At 50.6% G+C, this 17609-nt stretch overlaps 1 protein-coding gene across 1 annotated transcript in view; it reads right to left on the reverse strand.

The window, feature by feature from the left end:
* Positions 1–15467, reverse strand: part of AP1B1 (adaptor related protein complex 1 subunit beta 1) — a 37830-nt gene extending 22363 nt beyond the window's left edge. Inside the window, exon 1 of the mRNA XM_020996415.2 lies at positions 15322–15467. The gene's annotated coding sequence lies outside the window, so the exon portion shown is untranslated. The remainder of the gene's footprint in view (positions 1–15321) is intronic.
* Between the last annotated feature and the right edge of the window lie 2142 nt (positions 15468–17609).

The raw sequence follows: 17609 nt of genomic DNA on the forward strand, positions 1-17609 counted from the left end.
GACAGATGAAGATGGAGTTAGCAGCAAACCGCGGCTGCTTGGAGCCAGCTCGGTTAGCACGGCTTGGACTCGGCCGTCCTGAGCCCTCCACACGTGCCTCGTGAGCCTTCGGAGAAGAGAGAGGAGAAAACGCTCAGCACTGCCATGGAGCCATCCCCAGCTTTCCCAATCCGTCACTTCCTGAGGGAGAGGTCAGGGGCTGAGGGGGACGGACAGGAGCCGTCAGAAGGGGAGCCTTCACCTGTCCTCTGGTAGACTGACAGGAAGCAGGCTAGCTTGCAGACCTCTCAGTTAACAATATCCACCCTGTGTACAGCTCAGTGGCTACTAGGCATTGCTGCTGGGAAGCGGAGAAAGCACCTGCGGGCTTCTATGACATAAAGAAGAAAAAAATGACTTCTGTTTTATTTTGCAAAACTAAAAAGAGATGTGGCATTTCCCTCATGGATATGTGGAGAAATGCAGCCCAGGAAAAAAGTCACCAGAGAAAAGGCAACGGCTGCTGGGCTCCCGATGCCAGCTGGCACAATGGGCCCTTTAGCAGAACCGTTCCCAAGTGGGTCCCTGGAGGTCTCCGTGATGGTCCCTGTGAGGCCCATCAGGTGGGTGAGGCTCTTGCAGCAGTGTGCCTCGTGACCAATGGGGCTTGGCAGGGCTCTGGGAGGCCATGCAGACAAACCTCTGTCCCCAGTGGACAAAGTCCCTCTCAGCCAGTATCTGCTGGGAGACTTCCAGTGAGAGGAGATGAATGGGGGCCCCAGGTCCCTCTCCATCTCCGACCCGTTCTAACCTCAGGAAGGCTTTCCTTTTCTTCCACTGAGTCTAAATCAGTTTCTCTCTGTTCTGTCTCCTTCACGTGGGGACAGCCCTTCAAATACCTGAAGACGGGCTGTCGCCCACCCCTCTCTGCACCTCCAGGGGACGGCTGTGAGCCATCCACTTTTATGTTTGCTTTTGATATGAACTATTTCCAATAAAAATCAGGCAATGCTTCTATTTGGGGCAGTTTGTGATGGAGCACTGGGCCTGGAGTTAGGAAGGCTCATTCATCTTCCCGAGTTCAAATCTGGCCTCAGACACTCAGTAGCTGTGTGACCCTGGACAAGTCACATCACCCTGTCTGCCTCAGTTTGCTCATCTGTAAAGTGAGCTGGAGAAGGAAATGGCAAACCCCTCCAGTATCCTGGACAAAAAATCCCAAATGGGGTCACAGACTGCCAGCAACAGCAGCAGCCTCAAGAGTGCCCCATCTGAAGCTTTAGTCCTAATTAGATTCTTCAGGAAGGGTGCAGCAGGGATGGGTGGGCAAGAAAGCCTCTCTGCATTGCTGAAATAGCCTAATGGTCACTTGACCACTAACAAAATTAAGCAGCACAGTCCCAAGGAAGGTAAACTGGACTCCTCCACTCTCACCTCCTAAGTGCCTCCCACACTTTCCTAACTCAGAGCTGTTCTCCCCTTTCTGCACGCCAAGGATGGCCTTTCAATTCCTCCCAGACATTTCAATGCCCTGCTGACCGGGCGCTCAGACTCAAAGGCTCCCACCTTATCCAAGTTTCATTATCTCTCACTTCCCCTAGCAGAGGATTAGGGCCTGGGCCAAGGAATTCATTAGGACAGGGCCCTCCCAGATGAGGAAGTTCCCTCTACTATGCAGGTCTGTGGTCATGGGATCATCTTAGAGAATGGCCCAAAGCAGACAGGTCAAATTCACTAGCCCACAAAGAAATCCAAACAAAATTACAATGGAATTGGGAAATGTCTAACAAAACAAATGATAATACAATATAACACAGATAATGTTGATTTGTGGTTTTCTAAGCCACTACGCCCTGCCTTCCTCCATCCCCTAGCCTGGGGCACTGTAAGGTCAGGAACCTCCAGGTCCTACAGCCAGGATGTGTTGGAGGTGGGCCCAGATTTCCCTGGTTTGAGGCCAGCTCCCCCTCCACCACACCCCTCTACCAGACTGTGGCTGTTCAGTTGTGTCCAACTCTTCAGAGCCCCATTTAGGTTTGGTTTTTTCGGTTTTTTTGGGCAAAGCGACTGGAGTAGTCTGCCAATTCCTTCCCCAGCTCATTCGACAGATGAAGAAACCGAGACAAACAGGGTAAAGTGACTTGCCCAAGTCACGCAGCTAGTCAGTGTCTGAGGCCGGATTGGAACTCAGCTCTTCCTGACTCCAGGCCTGGAGCTCTATCCACTGGGCCATGAGATCAGAGATGCCTTAAAGTCGACAATTCTGTGTCTCCTTTCTCTCTGTATCCTCCTCAGGCCAGCCCTGTGCAGCCAGCTCATCAACGGGACCTGCATTTAACTGAGGCGAGAGCATCATGGGTAAAACATGAGAGGTGAAAGGCCCTTCCTTCCTATGAGAACAAGCCCTTGGACTGAGCTGGGTGAGAAGGGCCGTCGTCGGGTTTCCAGAAAGGGTAGCCCTGGTGATACACGGGTCAGAAGAACACGCAGAGAAAATAAAACAAACCCTGCCCAGCTCAGTTTGCACTGTGGAAGCTGGAAGGAAACCCACAGTCCACCTACGTATGTCTGAGCTACAGTTACCATGGGAACATTGACTTACGGAGACCTCCGAGGCGAGGCCGGCCCCTCATTTTAGAGATGGGGAACCTGCCCAGAGTCCCACAGGTAAAACAGAGCTGAGGCTGGCATCCAAGTGGGCCTCACCATGTCCAAGACCTGGACCCTGCTGTGACGGTGTCAAAGGCCTTGGGAAGCCCACTTCCCCAGGTCACTGCGAAGCCAGCTTATCTTTCCCTCATCTGCAAGGGACCAAACACGCTGCCTTGAGAATCTCCCTCCTGCTTTTATAATAACCTGGAAGGGCACAGGGCAAAGATCCAGCACAGAACAAGACGGTGGTGGGGAGCCAACCTCTTTTCTTTTCTTTAGACAATCGGGATTAAGTGACTTGCCCAGAGTCACACACCTAGTAAGTGTCAAGTGTCTGGTCTGAGGCCAGATTTGAACTCAGGTCCTCCTGACTTCAGGGCCTGTGCTCTATCCACTGTAATACCTAACTGCCCCCAGCCTCTTTTCTTAAAACTAGCCAGAAGTCCTGTTGGAGTCACATGGCTGGGCAGAACCACGGAACCTTACAGTCACAAAGAGTGCCACCTTCCACTCTTGAGGCCTTTCCTGATTCCCCAACCGCCAGTGGTACTCCCCCCAACAATTAACTTGTATTTGTTTTCTAAATAAAACAGTGGAATTAGACAGCACTTTCAGCTTTGCTAAGAACTTTACAAATATCATCTTCTTTATCTCACTTTAACCCTAGGAAGTAGGTGCTAGTATTCCCATTTTACAGAGGAGGAAACTGAGGCTGAGAGAGGTTAGGTGATTTGCCCAGGATCACCAGCCGCTGCTAGCAGGAGGTGCCATGAGCAGAGGCCCAGACACCTACCAAGCATAATTAGGAGGCAGGGGAAAGCAGGCCAGTGTGTCTGGGCTTATGTAGGGACACAGTGGACGAAACGATGGAAAGAGGCCAGTGACAGGGAGCTCCCTCTCTAACTCCCAATGGAAACCCCCTTTCATTTCCAATCTGGTGCCTCCTTTACACTGAGCTGATTCTGCTGCTTGGGATCCTACAGTCAGCGGCTGGACCACCCCAGGCTTCTCATGGTGCTGTACCCACCCAACCATGAGGAAGGACAGAGAGGCTTCGCTACAGCGAACGTGAGGAGGGACTGGAGGAGGGGCCTGCTACTCAGCCACCGAAGCCTCTGATATTTCTATGGTATTCTATAACGCCAGATCACAGCCTCCTTCTTACAGCCGCTAAGCAGCGTGTCCCAGAATCCACCTGAGGCCGCCTTCTTCCTGCTCTGCAGCTGCTTTCCACCCATCACTGCTGCAGAGATCCCAAAGGGAGAAGCTGAAGAAGCCTTATTCCTTTGAAGTCAGATTACAGAGTCCTTTTTAAAGAGAAAAAGTGCCACCCTTTCTGCAAGCTGTCATGCTGCAGGGAGGGAGTCAAGACAACCACAAAACCATCCCCTGAATCTTGTCTCTTTAGTGGGAATCATTAACCTTTAGCATGCTTTCTGTGAGAGATCACGTCACGGAAAGAGCCCAGACCTGGCGCAGGAAGACCTGGAGCGCTCTGCCACTTTGTAAATTTGTAACTTCCGGCAAACCGCTGACCCTGAGCCTCAGTTTCCTCACCCTGACAGTACTTGGCATTGCTAAGACCAAAGGACAGAACTTAGGGAAAGTGTAAGCTATTACTATTGGGATTATTTCGGCAGGTTTCAGGAGATTTGGCCCAGCTTCCTCATACCAAAGGAGGAAACTTTCCCTTTTCCTCCCCAGGGAAGAGGAAACCTAGAAAGTTCATGTCTGGAGAGTGAGTTAGTGATGCCAAAGGAAGCTCAGCTGTTTTCCTGGCATGACTAGAGTCTACCCTGCAGAGCTCAGAGAAATCACGGCCTTACTCTGATGTTCCCTGATTTTGTATAGGTGCCACATTACCTGTCACGGGAAGGTGTGGCTGCCTCGGACCCAAGGGTGCCCCGGGACTGGGGCTCTGCCTAATAGAGCTATGTGTGCCCGTGTGCCCATGTGTGTGTGTGTGTGTGTGTGTGTGTGTATATCTGTGTGTGCCTGTGTGTCTGTCTGTATCTGTTTGTCTGCCCGTGTGTATGAGTGCCTGTGTGTGTCTGTATGTGTGTCCCGTGTGTATTGTATATGTCTGTGTGTGCCCGTATGTGTGCCCACATGTATGTGAGTGTCCCATGTATACTGTGTATGCCTGCGTATGTCTGTGCGTGCCCGTGTGTCTGTATGTGTGCCCATGTGTATGTGAGTATCCCGTGTGTATGTCTGTGTGTGCCCATGTGTGTCTGTATGTGTGTCCATGTGTGTCCCGTGTGTATTGCATATGCCTGTGTATGCCCGTGTGTGTCTGTACGTGTGCCCATGTGTACTGTGTATGCCTGTGTATGTCTGTGTGTGCCCGTGTGTCTGTATGTGTGCCCATGTGTATGTGAGTGTCCCGTGTGTATTGTGTATGCCTGTGTATGTCTGTATGTGTGCCCATGTGTATGTGACTGTCCCATGTGTATTGTGTATGCCTGCATATGTCTGTGTACCCGTGTGTCTGTATGTGTGCCCACATGTATGTGAGTGTCCCATGTGTACTGTGTATGCCTGTGTATGTCTGTGTGTGCCCATGTGTATGTGAGTGTCCCGTGTGTACTGTGTGTGCCCATGTGTATGTGAGTGTCCCATGTGTATTATGTATGCCCGTGTGTGTCTGTATGTGTGCTCACATGTATGTGAGTGTCCCGTGTATTGTGTATGCCTGTGTATGTCTGTGTGCCCGTGTGTCTGTATGTGTGCCCATGTGTATGTGAATGTCCCGTGTGCACTGTGTATGCCTGCGTATGTCTGTGTACCCGTGTGTGTCTGTATGTGTGCCCATGTATGTCCCATGTGCATCATGTATGCCTGTGTATGTCTGTGTGTGTGTGTGCATGGGTCTGATCAGGCCCACTGCTACTGAAGGGACAGGATGGCTGTTTTCAGAACGCCTCCTGCTCACATTCTCAATTACTTTTCCAAAGCTAAGGTCCACCTGAGTCTTGGTAAATGGGTGCATGTAAACTATCCCAACAGGAGAAAGCCCCTGCTGCTGCCCCACACCAGGAGCCCCCTCGAGTCCTGCGCTTCTCCAGACATGCAGAAGGCCTGGCCAAAGTCTCCTGGCCTCCAGGGCCAAATCCCTGGACTAGTCATTGTCTGACTGAAAAGGAAAAACCTCTCCGAGGCCCTCTTTTCTCTTGTGGAAACAGCAGCCCCTTCCCCAGCTGAGCAGAAAGGCAGGCATGGAATCATTTCCTTTGGTTATTTCTCTGGTGTTAAGGGAGCTCAGGCGGGGGAGGATGTGTTTGGGAATGAGGCTGCTGAAAAAATGATCAGTAACAAGATTAAAAAAAGATCCTTGTCTGGGGGGCAGCATGTAAGCAAGGGCCCTGACTTTCACCTCCTGGCCGGACACTGGGCTTTTCCTGCTGCTCGGCAGTGAGGTGGAGGGTCCCTCCTGTTTGGGGGTGTGGGGCATAGGCCGGCACTGGGCATCACTTACATGTGGGGAGGGGCAGTGTGCCAGCCTCAGATCCAGCTGAAGCAGGACCAGCAGAAGTCTGGAGTGAGGATTTGGGCTTTCCATTCCAGGAATACTTTAGCCTTGGTTGCTTCCTCAGAAATAAGGACTGGCCATATTTCTGAGAGCAAACTTTGGCCCAAATTAAAAATTTAAGCCTAGTGCTTTTACGGTTCCAAAGCATTCGCGTACATGAAATCATTTGCTAGGATGTGATTGGTAGTGCAATACCCCCATTTTACAGATGAGAAAACTGAGGCTCAGGCTATAACTTGCCCAAAAGAAAAATTGCAACTCTTTCAAGGAAACTCAGTAGGAGGCGGTGGCCTGGGACCTGGCAGTGAACCTGCCCCGACCCAGGGCTAACAAGGCAGTCAGGTGATGAGGCTGCTAAGGCTGCAAATATACCTCTTTATCAGGCTAGGGACTGCCTGTGCACAGGGTGCAGCCCAGAAACGAGCCTCAAGCTCTCTCCTCGTCAAACGGCCCTCGAGAGCTCTTCTGGGACCAAATCAGAGGCTATTTTAGCGCAGACCGTCCAGTCTGAACAAAGGAAAGTTCAAATTTAGTAACACACCTGGTAAACGCTCGGTCTGTGCCAATTTATAAGGTACCGCTCCTGCCTGGGAGTGGATAACAACTGATTACTCCAAAAAAGCCATCTCTTGAGACACGTGAGCAGCTAAAGTCTTCAAAATTAAACGGGAAAAATCGAAGGCAGGCAAATCCTGACACTGCATGGACCTGTTCTTCTTCCTGTCCTGTGGTTCCAGAGCGGAATCCAGGATTGGAGGGGGGTTCCCCACTAGTCTACAGGCTACACACCTCTAAGCTCCCTTCCAGTCTATCAGGGAATCCTCATGCACTTAAAGCAAAAAGAGAAGGAGAAACTTTAGGAGAACAGCAAGCAGCGCCCTGGGGCTCCCTGCTGCTCACCGAGCCATGAGGGTGAGGAGAAGGCAGGGGCCAAACCCCAGGCAAAGGGCCAGCAAGGCCGCCAAGTAAAGCAGCCTCAGGGCCTCCGCAGCGTCCTACCGAGAGAGCAAGCAGCCAACTGCAATTCCTACAGGCCTGGGGGCCAAGCCCTGGGTCCTTGCCATGGAGAGAGTCAGAATACCAGGCCCAGGTGCAAATGCTGGCTCTGACACTGACTAGCTGTCCACGCTGGGGTACATCACCTGACCACTCTGTGCCTCAGTCACTCCATCTGGAAAATGGAGGACTTCTCAGGCCTTGTTCAACTCTAGATGTATGATCCTTGCACCCCCTTCCTATCCCCCATTCCTTCTGCAATTTCTCAGGACATACGAGAAGGCTCTGGGCACCCCAAGGAAGCCCCAAGAAACAATGCCATCCCAGGCAGCAACCTGGCTTCTCAACCACCAGCTGGGGACATTTCTGCGGGGCTAAGTTTAGCGATCCACAAGGGGCAGCTAGGTGGTGCAGTGGATAGAGCACCGGCGCCTCAGACACATGACACTCACTAGCTATGTGACCCTGGGCAAGTCACTTAACCCCGACTGCCTCGCAAAAAATAAATAAATAAATGAATGAATGAATGAATGAATGAATGAATGAATGAGCGAACAAATAAATGAATGAATGAATGAATGAATGAATGAATGAATGAAATGAATGAATGAAAAGTTTAGTGATCCACAAGTATTGAGTGTGCACTCTGAACACGGCCATCTGCTCGGCACTGAGGGGGCCACAAAAGAAAGAGAAGACAGTCCTCACCCTCCAAGATCTTACACCTGCTTGGGACGCCTCGTCTCTCTCTCTCTCTCTCTCTCTCTCTCTCTCTCTCTCTCTCTCTCTCACTCACACACTCACACACACACACACACACACACACACCATCGAACTACCTATATGTGGAATATACAATTGCCCAGATAAACAACGGAGGCCAGAAATACAAGCAAAGTTCAGCCATGGCACACATCACTGTGCCTTCATGGAGGAGAGAACATTCCACTAAGCCAACATTTCCTAAGCTCCAGCTGCGTGCCAGGCCCTGGCTCTGGTGCTGCTGAAACCAAGATGAAAGAAGATACAGCTGTGCTATACACAGATAATTATGACTGGAGTGAGTCTGGAGAAGGAGCCCAGAGTGCCATGAGAAACCGAAGGAGGGAGGGCTCACTTTCCACTCTCGGAGTCGAGGATAAGTTTCATGGGGGCTGCAGGACCTGGAGGAAAGGGGCTCTTCTCATAGGAGGAGCCAGAGATCCCAGGATGGGGCTGTGGAAGATGTGAGCAAAGGCAAAGTCAGAATAGAATGGGCAACAGTGTAAAATAAGCCTGGAAAGCTAAGCTGGAGGCCGACTGGAAGGGCCATGGCCTCAGGTGGATACTTTCTGTTGCAGGGTTTGGAGCAGAAGAGGGAGGAGTGTGAAGGATGGAATGGGGAGGAGGCAAGTAGAGGCAGAAAGACCAATCAGAAGGCCAGTAAATTAATGCAAGCAAAAAGGGCCAAGAGCCTGAGTCTGTAAAGGCGATGGAGGCTTTGAATAGATGGCGACGATGATGATGCTAGAAACCAAGACAGAATCAGGCTGGACCTCGAAGGCTGTGTAGGCTTTGGCCACAGGGAGGGAACTGCAGGCAGGGGGAAGAGGAGGAGCAAAGACCTGGCATAAGGATGGAAACAAGGAGGCCCACCTTCATGGAAAACTGAGGAAGCCCAACAGCACTCAAGTAAGCGATTCGCAGTGGAGAACAGCGGGAGATAAGGGTGTCCTGACTGCAGATGGCCTGGAGCGCCAGGAAGAGCAATGTGGATTTTATCTTGGAGGCAATTTTCTGGGGAAGAGTGCTTCTGCCAGGTAGCAAGAGACAACACCTCATCTCTCCAAGACTGGCCTCTGAAGGAAACTTCAGTATTTTGTGAACTGACTTCAGAGGGAGGACAATTCCCCAGACTTTCCATGCCTAGACTCAAGAAAAGGAACAAAAATGACTCTGGTGGCTCAAAGGTACCTTTGCTATGACTGGCAACTAGTTCTCAGGTTACTGAAACTCAATATATCAGCCCCCAAGCAAGTTTTTCGACAGATGACAGCAGCTAAGTAAATAAACGATAAAAGGGAAGGAAGGACAAAAGGGTGGATGGGCCTGAAAGTCAAGCTGCACCCTCCCCTTCCCACCCAGGGCAGTCTGCCCCTCCTTTGCTGCCACAATGAAAACAGAAGCAGAGCAACCACTGACTTCCTGGCACAGGCCAGGAGCCCAGAGCCCAGGGGCCCACAGGCTAGCAGCCCACAGGACAGGGTCCAAACCTTGATGCCTCTCCCTCTCAACATTCACACAGTTTCTCCTCTTTTAAAGTGTGAGGACACCCAATTTAGCCAACCCTAACAGGTCAACAACCTGCTATAGCTAAATCCTGCTTAGACCATCTCAAGTATATTTAGGTCTTCGAAGCAAAGGCATTTAATCTCACTTCCCAAAGCCAACTGGGCTGAGCTGCTGAAATGTTTAGAAATTCACATGTGAGGTCTTGGAAATGACTGAGATCTGACGTGCAAGTCAACATCACATCTACCTCCCATCTGCCTGTTGCTGCCATCTCCCAAGCTTGGCATGAGCTCCCGCCTCAAAGAGTCCCTCCCTCGGTTGGATGGTGAGGTGGGTAAAGCGCTAGGACTGCAGTCAGGAAGACTTCAGTTCAAAGCCAGCCTCAGACCTTCCTAGCTGTTCAATTCTGGGCAAGTCACTTCACTCCTATCTGCCTCAGTTTCCTCCTCTGCAAAATGGGGATAATAGCACCTGTTTCCCAGGATTGCTGTGAGGGTAAAATGAGATTTCCAAACCTTAAAGCACTACATAAATGCTATTATCTGCTGCATGAAATCTTTGAGTTCTGCAGTGTCTCCCCATAGCACCTTGTCCTTATCTACTTTGTGTATACGTGTTTTAATTCACTTTGTACTTATGCTGCACCTACTTATACAAGCATTTGTCTACCTCATTAGAAGGTAAGCTCACTGTGGGCAGGAATTTCTTTTTTGTACTGGTCCCTCCAGTGCCTGGCACACTGTAGAAGCTTAGTAAGTACCTGCTGGTGAATGATGGCAGCATTTCTATGGTGCTTTATCAATGTTAACTCATTGAACCCCACAACAGCCCCAAGAGGCAGGAGCTTGGGGCAGCCAGGTGGCACACTGGACAGACTTCTGAGCCTGAAGTCAGGAAACTGTTGTTGTCTGACTCTCTGGGACCCCATTTGGGGTTTTCTTGGCAGAGATACTGGAGTGGTTTGCCATTTTCTCCTCCAACTCATTTTCACAAGTGAGAAAACTGAGTCAAACAGGATGAGGTGACTTGCCCAGGGTCCACAGCTAGCACGTGTCTAAGCCGGATTTGAACTCAGGAAGATAAGTCTTGCTAACTCTAGACCTGTTCATTGTGCCACCTAGCTGCCTCAAACACTACATAAATGTTAGCTATCATTATCATCGTGACTACTCTTATCCCCATTTTACAGACAAGGCCCTGAGGTAGACAGGGGTAAAGTGACTTGTCCAGGGTCACACAGCTAGTAAGTGCCAGAGGCACATTTGAACTCAGCTCTTCCTGACTCCGGGCCCAGTGTTCCATCCACTGTACCATCCCTAGAGATTCTTTAGAGAAGTTGCCTCATTTTGCAGAAGGAGAGACTAAAGAGAAGAGAGGGTAGTAAGCTGCCTAAGGCAATGTTATCTCTCCTTTAAGAGCCCACAGCCCTAAGAGAAAGGCCAGCTGACAGACTGTGGCCAGGACCACACAGCAGTCAGTCAGCTGAGAAAACCCCAATTTCAGGAAAGGTGCCGATGCAGAGGGCAGGTCTGGGGCCCTGAATGGAAGCCAGCAGCAAGCAGATGCAAAGAAAGACCAGGAGACCAGCGGCCACAGTGATTTGGGCCCCTTCTCTGGCCAAGTGGGAAGGCCTCTAACTCACACGGCTTCTTTTTCCTTCATGATCCAGGCCCAGGACTCAGGTGAAAGGAACCTGACCAGCGGACACCAGCACAGCTTCCTAGGCCGTGGAGTTTGGGCACCTTGGCCCCCTTGGCATCAGAAGGTAGCACTTGCCACCACAGCCACACATCTCCTCGCCTCCTCCTGCTTTATAAAGACAGACCATGCCACTGCTGCCTGGCATGCCACAGGATGGCGGACAGAGATGACGGCACATTCACAAACCGTTGTAGGCTCCCCAAGAGACGGGGCCAATGATCAAGTCGGTCACTCTGCAAACATTTCAGTGGCATTCCCTTATTTACTCGCATAACCAATTCTCTGTGGAAAATGTGCTCTTCTGTTAAGAAAGGAGGTGACAGGAAGGAAGCTGGGAACTGATCATTAAAAAGAGCACAGCAACATCCTCCCCTCCCAGTTATCTATCTGTGACACAAAGTATTATCTAGGAAACAAAGCGCCCCATGGATAGCCGGCTTTCAAGGAAACCACATGCCCACTCAACTTTTACAAGAACACTGACGAAGAGGAATCGTGCCTAGACACTGGCCACACCTCAAGTATGTCACAACAAACTGGGTGTTTTCCTAGGAAGCCAACAGCCAGATCATGTCAGCAGTTAGTGTCTGTTCCATGGAGAATGCCTACAAAAATAAAATCTTCTTGACCAGGGGTAGGGAACACGTGGCCCTCTAGGTGCTCAAGTGCAGCCCTTACCTGCAGCCTCGAGGCTGCAGACCCTGGGCCTGGCTAGTCAGCAAGAGCAGGATGGGTTTCATACCTTTTGAACACCCTTAAGAAGTGAATTAAATAGGATCTGGAAAGCCCCTCAGAAAGCCCCAGAACAAAGTTTTCTGAAGAGGGAAGGAAGACCTCACACAGCAATGCCTGAGTGAACTTCCCTCAAGGGCTAACTGGGCCAAAGGGACAAAACAGAAAGCGACATTCCTCTCCACAGGAAGCTTCTCCAGTCTGCAGATGTGTGGCCCCCTGGAAGAAATAACTCTGGGGCCACCAGGGGTACTAGTCGACATGCCAAAGACTAAGGCCAAAAGTGCCCAGCGGATGATCCACAGGCCCGAGAGACACCAGCTCTGAGTTTTAACTGGCTTCTGCTGCCCAAGGCCAAGTCGCTTCATTTTAAATCCTCCCTTGTTAAATGGGGGACACGGTAATGATTAGCAAGTTTCTGTTAACTGGATGCTCCTAGGAATAAAGATCCCTAGGGGAAAAAAAAGGCACTATGGTAATATTTATATCACAGCTTTCTTAAGCATGTGGAAATACTCATACGCTCACTAACGAACGCTCACAATACCCAGAAGGGGGGAGCTAGCAGCAGACATTCTTTCCCACGTCACCAACTGAGAAACTGAGTCAGGGTTGAAGAAAGTGAGAATATCAGCAACAGCATTCAGGCTCAAATTAAGGCCTTCCAACCTCTAAGCAAACAAGGCATCATGGCAGGACAGGGAGCATGATTCCTCAGACAAAAAAGTAAGACCCAAACACGTCTCTGAAAGGGTCACACTGACCCTTCTTTGGGTGAGACATCAAAGGCTGCAGTCACGGAAGGCATTTTGTAGGTCAACTACCCAGGAGATCAGAATTTTAGCCCTGCAGTCAGTATTGGAGGTCATCTACCTGTAATGCCTGGTCTGCAAAATGAACAGGCAGCAGGGCAGGGCAGAAGAAATGCTGAATTTGGAGCCAGGAAGAGCTAAGCTCCAAGCTTACCTCTGACACTAGTTGTATAACCATGGCGGGCAAATAACAACCTGTCTACTTCAATGTCTTCCTCTGTAAATGAGCATAAATAATACCTGTGTGGTACCATGGGGTTGTTATGAGGCTCAAATGACATGGTATATGGAGAACATTGTGCAAACCCACAGAAATGTTGACTCATCATTAAATCTTATGACCTTGCCTTTTTACAGATGAGGAAACCAAGGCCAGAGAGTGAAGTAACTGAGCAAGGGTCACAGAGCTGGTTTGTAGCAGAATCAGGTCAAGAGCTCAGACCTCCTGCCTCCCCATCAGGTGTCCTTTCCGTGACATCACACTCAATCTCTATTCTCAAAAACACCTTCCCTGACCCTCTCTTCTACAGGTTCCCGGCCCTCAGCAGAAACGGCATGTTTCCTTATTCTCCCCTCTTGCCAGGGAGGTCAAATAACTCATTCAGAAAGAGTGGCATTGGGAGCTAAAGCACAAATCCTTTGATTTCCGTTCATCTCATCTAGGCAGATAACAACAGACCCAAGCCTCACGAAGGCTCCAAGGCAGAACAGACAAAGTAATTCACTTACGTTCAAGTCTCACCTCAGAAACTTCCCAGATAAGTGAACATAAGCAAACCATTTAACCTCAGAGGGCCCCAGTTTCTGAATGTGTAAAATGAGGATAATAATATTGGTACAACGAGGCAGCTACATGGTTCAGTGGCTAGAGTTCTGCTGGGCCTGGAATCAGGAAGACCTGAGGTCAAATCTAGCCTCAGACACTTACTAGCTGTGTGACCCTGGGCAAGTCACTTAATCTTTGTTTGCCTTAATCCACTAGTGAAGCAAATGGCAAACCTCTCCAGCATCTTTGCCAAGAAAACCCCACAGACAGTCTGGGTCCACCAGGTCATGAAGAGTCAGATATGGCTGAATAACTCAACAACAGTAAACCTCCTCTCAGAGTGGAGGTAAGAAAAGTTCTCCGAACACATTAAAGCAATAGAGAAACCTGAATTATTATTGCACAGGTCCAAGGAGGTACATGAATGAAGAGTGATCACTTACTACCTCCTCCCAAATTCCCAACACTCCCCAACACCTATCCCAGTCACCTTAACAGAACCCCCTCTGCCTTCTTATTAATCTCTGCATCTGAAGTAAGCCAGAGTCTCCAAAGAGCAGATATCCATCTCCAGCCAAAGCCCCCCCAGACAGCCACGGTCAGGAGCAGAAGCCCTGGGGGGGCCAAGGGAGCAAATCAACAAGTAGGGTTTGGACCGGCCCTCACGGTCCTTCTGGCTCCACGTCTTCTGATCACCTGCCAGCCTCAGGACAACAAAGTCCTACTTCTCCAGCATTTTAAGGTTGACAAAGCACTTTCCTGTATCTAATTATCCTCATTTTACAAATGAGGAAAGAGAGTCCCGTAGAAACGAAGCTACTTGCCCGAGGTCACAGAGACAGCAAGGGGCCTCAGAGTTCAGAATCTGACCCCAGCTCTCCTGACCCAAGTTCAGTCCCTCATCACCACAATCCAATCCAATAAACACTGATTAAGTGACTGTATGTGCCAGGAGCTATGCTAAGTACTGGGGGTACAAAACGGAAGGAATTCCTGCCCCCCCGGAGCGTCACGCTTGGTCCCCCCGACCAGGGCGGGTGGGGGGTCCTACACAAGCGCCTCCCCCTGTCCGTCTCACCACACCACAGGGTCAGCACTGGAAGGGACAGCAGAGGTCGGCCCCCTAGTCCTCTCATTTCACAGACGAGGAAACTTTGAGATGTAGTAACCTGCTCAAGGTCACGCAAGCAGTAAGGGTCAGAGGTCAGGTCTGGCCCCTAGTCCCCCACCTCAAAGCCCCCGCCTGGCACCAGGAAGAAGCAGCAGAGGGAGTAGTGCTGTGCATACCTCGCCCTGGGGGCCAGGATCCCGCCCGTGACCACTTACCCCCTGCCTGCCTGCAGGTAAGCTCTTCCCCCGCTCTGGGCCTCAGTCTCCCCATCTGTAAAAGGGCGGTTCTGATGCCTACCCTGACCCTCAGCTGTGCACCCCTGGGCAGTCACTTCCTCCCCCTGGGCCTCGGTTTCCTCCTCTGTAAAAAATGACGGCGCCTGGCTAGGTGACCTCTGAGGCCCTTCCCAGCTCGGACGTTCCGTGAGTCTGGGACAGGCAGACTGGGGGAATGAATGAATGAATGAAATGAATGAATGAATGAATGCAGGGGTGGAGGGTGGCAGGCCGTCTCTGCCCCACGCTGTTCCCCGCTTTTTGCCCCCCCCCCGCACTGGGGGGAAGGGGGAGAGGGAAAGGGAGAGGGTGGGGGCTGCGCCCCGCTCCCTTCACTCCCCACCGCAGGCCTCCTGCTCGCTGCGACCTCTGACCCCTCGCGCCCCGGCCCTCAGCCCCTCCCGGGCAGAGGCCGCCATTGGTTTCCCCCCGCCCCGGGCCCTGACCCGGCCCCCTGACCCTCGGGGCCCCAGGGGTTTCCCCCCTCGGCTCGCCTCGGCTGGGCTGCACGACGTCCGCGGTCTCGAGCCCGCGCCTGCTCCGCCGGCCTCTCGGGTCTGTCCGTCCGCCCTCTCCGACGCCGGCCGCACTCCGAGAACCGTGGCTGTCACCTGCCGGGCGGAAGTGAGCCTGCGCGGGGGCACTTCCGGTGGACGCTGGCGCGCAGGGGGCGGGGCCAAAGGGAAGAGGCGGGAGGGGCTAGGGGAGCTGAGGGGGCGGGGCCAAGAGGACAGGCGGTGACGGAGGCGGGGAGGGCGGGGCGTGCACTTTCTTAGGGGTTAACCCTTCCGGTGCCACCTCCCAGCCCCGCGGAGTGATGTAGGACAAAAAAATTCAGCTCTTCTTGCCCTCCAGGAGCGTGAACTCTACCAGATCCCAGGGTCTTAGATCTAGAACTGGAAGAGACCTTCGGCCAATCAACAGGCGCCTACTACATGTGCTAAGCGCTGGAGAGGCGAAGAATGGCAAAAGCTACTTCCTGCCCTCAAGGAGCTTACAGTCTAATGAGAGAGACAACATGTAAACAGCCATGTAGGAACAAGCTGCAGGCTAAATTCTCATAGGGAAGGTGGATGGGGAAGGCTAGGGGCTGGGGAAATAAAGACCACGATCCCATAGTCCCCGCTGTCAAGGAACGTGGTGTGATGGGTGGGGACTTGGAGTGAGACTGGCTATGTGAACAGAGAGCTCTGAACCTCAGTCTCCGCATCTGTAAAATGGGGTTGATAGTACTCTATACTACCTACCTCTTGAGGGGCGGCGTGTCTTAGTGAATTAGAGGGCTAGCTTGGGAGTCAGGGAGACCCGAGTTCAAGTCCGACTTCTAATTTATATTGGCTATGCGGCTGTGGAGGAATCCTTCAACCTCTCAGTGCCCCAGGCAACTATTTAATACTGTAGAGTTACTGGAAGGAAGGTGCTGATCTACCTAGAGGGAAGTTTCTTCTCCCGGAGTTCCTTACACCAAAGATATCACAGGTCAGCCCCTCACTCCCCTATGCCCATCTCACCCTGCCCTTCCCACCTCACAGGATTGTGGTAAAAATAAAATGAGGCTGCTGATAGACCACTGGCCCTGAAGTCTGAAGGACCCGAGTTCAAATCAAGCCTCAGACCAAACACTTGACACTTACTAGCTGTGTGACCCTGTGCAAGTCACTTAACCCTAATTGCCTTTAAAAAAAAAAGAGCTGCTATATGTATAAAAATACATATATATCCTGGGCTGGATAATTGATTTTCCCCCCAATTTTATTTTATTTTCCATTCCAAAATCTCCACTCCCCCATCCACTGAGAAGACAAGAAAAACAAAGCCTATTACAAATATATACATATAGTTATAATTATAGTTACAATTGTCGTTATGAAAAACAAATTCTCACATTAGCTTGTTCAAAAAGAAAAAAAAACACCAGAAAGATGGAAGGAAGGAAGAGAAAATATGCCTCAATCTGCCCTCTGATCCATTAGCTCCCTCTCTAGAGGTGAGTAGCATTTTCCATCGGGAGTCCTTTGGAACTGTCTTAGATCATTGTATTGCTGAGAATAGCTAAGTCATTCACAGTTAATCATCACATAATGTTGCTGTTACTGTGTACAATGTTCTTCTGGTTCTGCTCACTTCACTTTACATCAGTTCATGTAAGTCTTCCTGGGTTTTTCTGAAACCATCCTGCTCATCATTTCTTTTTTTCTTTTCTTTCTTTCTTTTTATTTTTTTAGGCAAGGCACTTAGGGTTAAGTGACTTGCCCAGGGTCACACAGTTAGTAAGTGTCAGGTGTCTGGTCTGAGACCGGATTTGAACTCAGGTCCTCCTGACTTCAGGGCCTGCTCATCATTTCTTACAGCAGGGTAGTATTCCGTCAGAATCCTATAGCACAGCTTGTTCAGCCATTCCCCAGTTGATGGGCATCCGTTTAGTTTCCGGTTCTTTTGCCACCACAAAAAGAGCTGCTATAAATATTTTTGTATGCCCACATTTTGTGGGTCTTTTTTTTTTCTTTCTTTGAGGAAACTCAAAGAAAGTTTTGATCTCTCTGGGGTATAGCTGCAGAGTCAGTATTGCTGGATTAAAGAGTATGCACAGCTTCATAGCTTTGGTTCCAAATCGCTCTCCAGAATGGTTGGACTAATTCATAGCTCAACCCGTTTTCCTACATCCCCTCTAGCATTTTTCATTTGCCTTTTACGTCATCTTAGCCAATTGGATAGGTGTGAGGCAGAAGCTCAGCGTTGTTTTAATTTATATTTCTCTAATTAGTGACGTGGGTGCTGGTAT

This window comes from Phascolarctos cinereus, unplaced genomic scaffold (assembly GCF_003287225.1).
Source record: "Phascolarctos cinereus isolate Bilbo 61053 unplaced genomic scaffold, phaCin_HiC Scaffold_4;HRSCAF=312, whole genome shotgun sequence".
NCBI lineage: Eukaryota > Metazoa > Chordata > Mammalia > Diprotodontia > Phascolarctidae > Phascolarctos > Phascolarctos cinereus.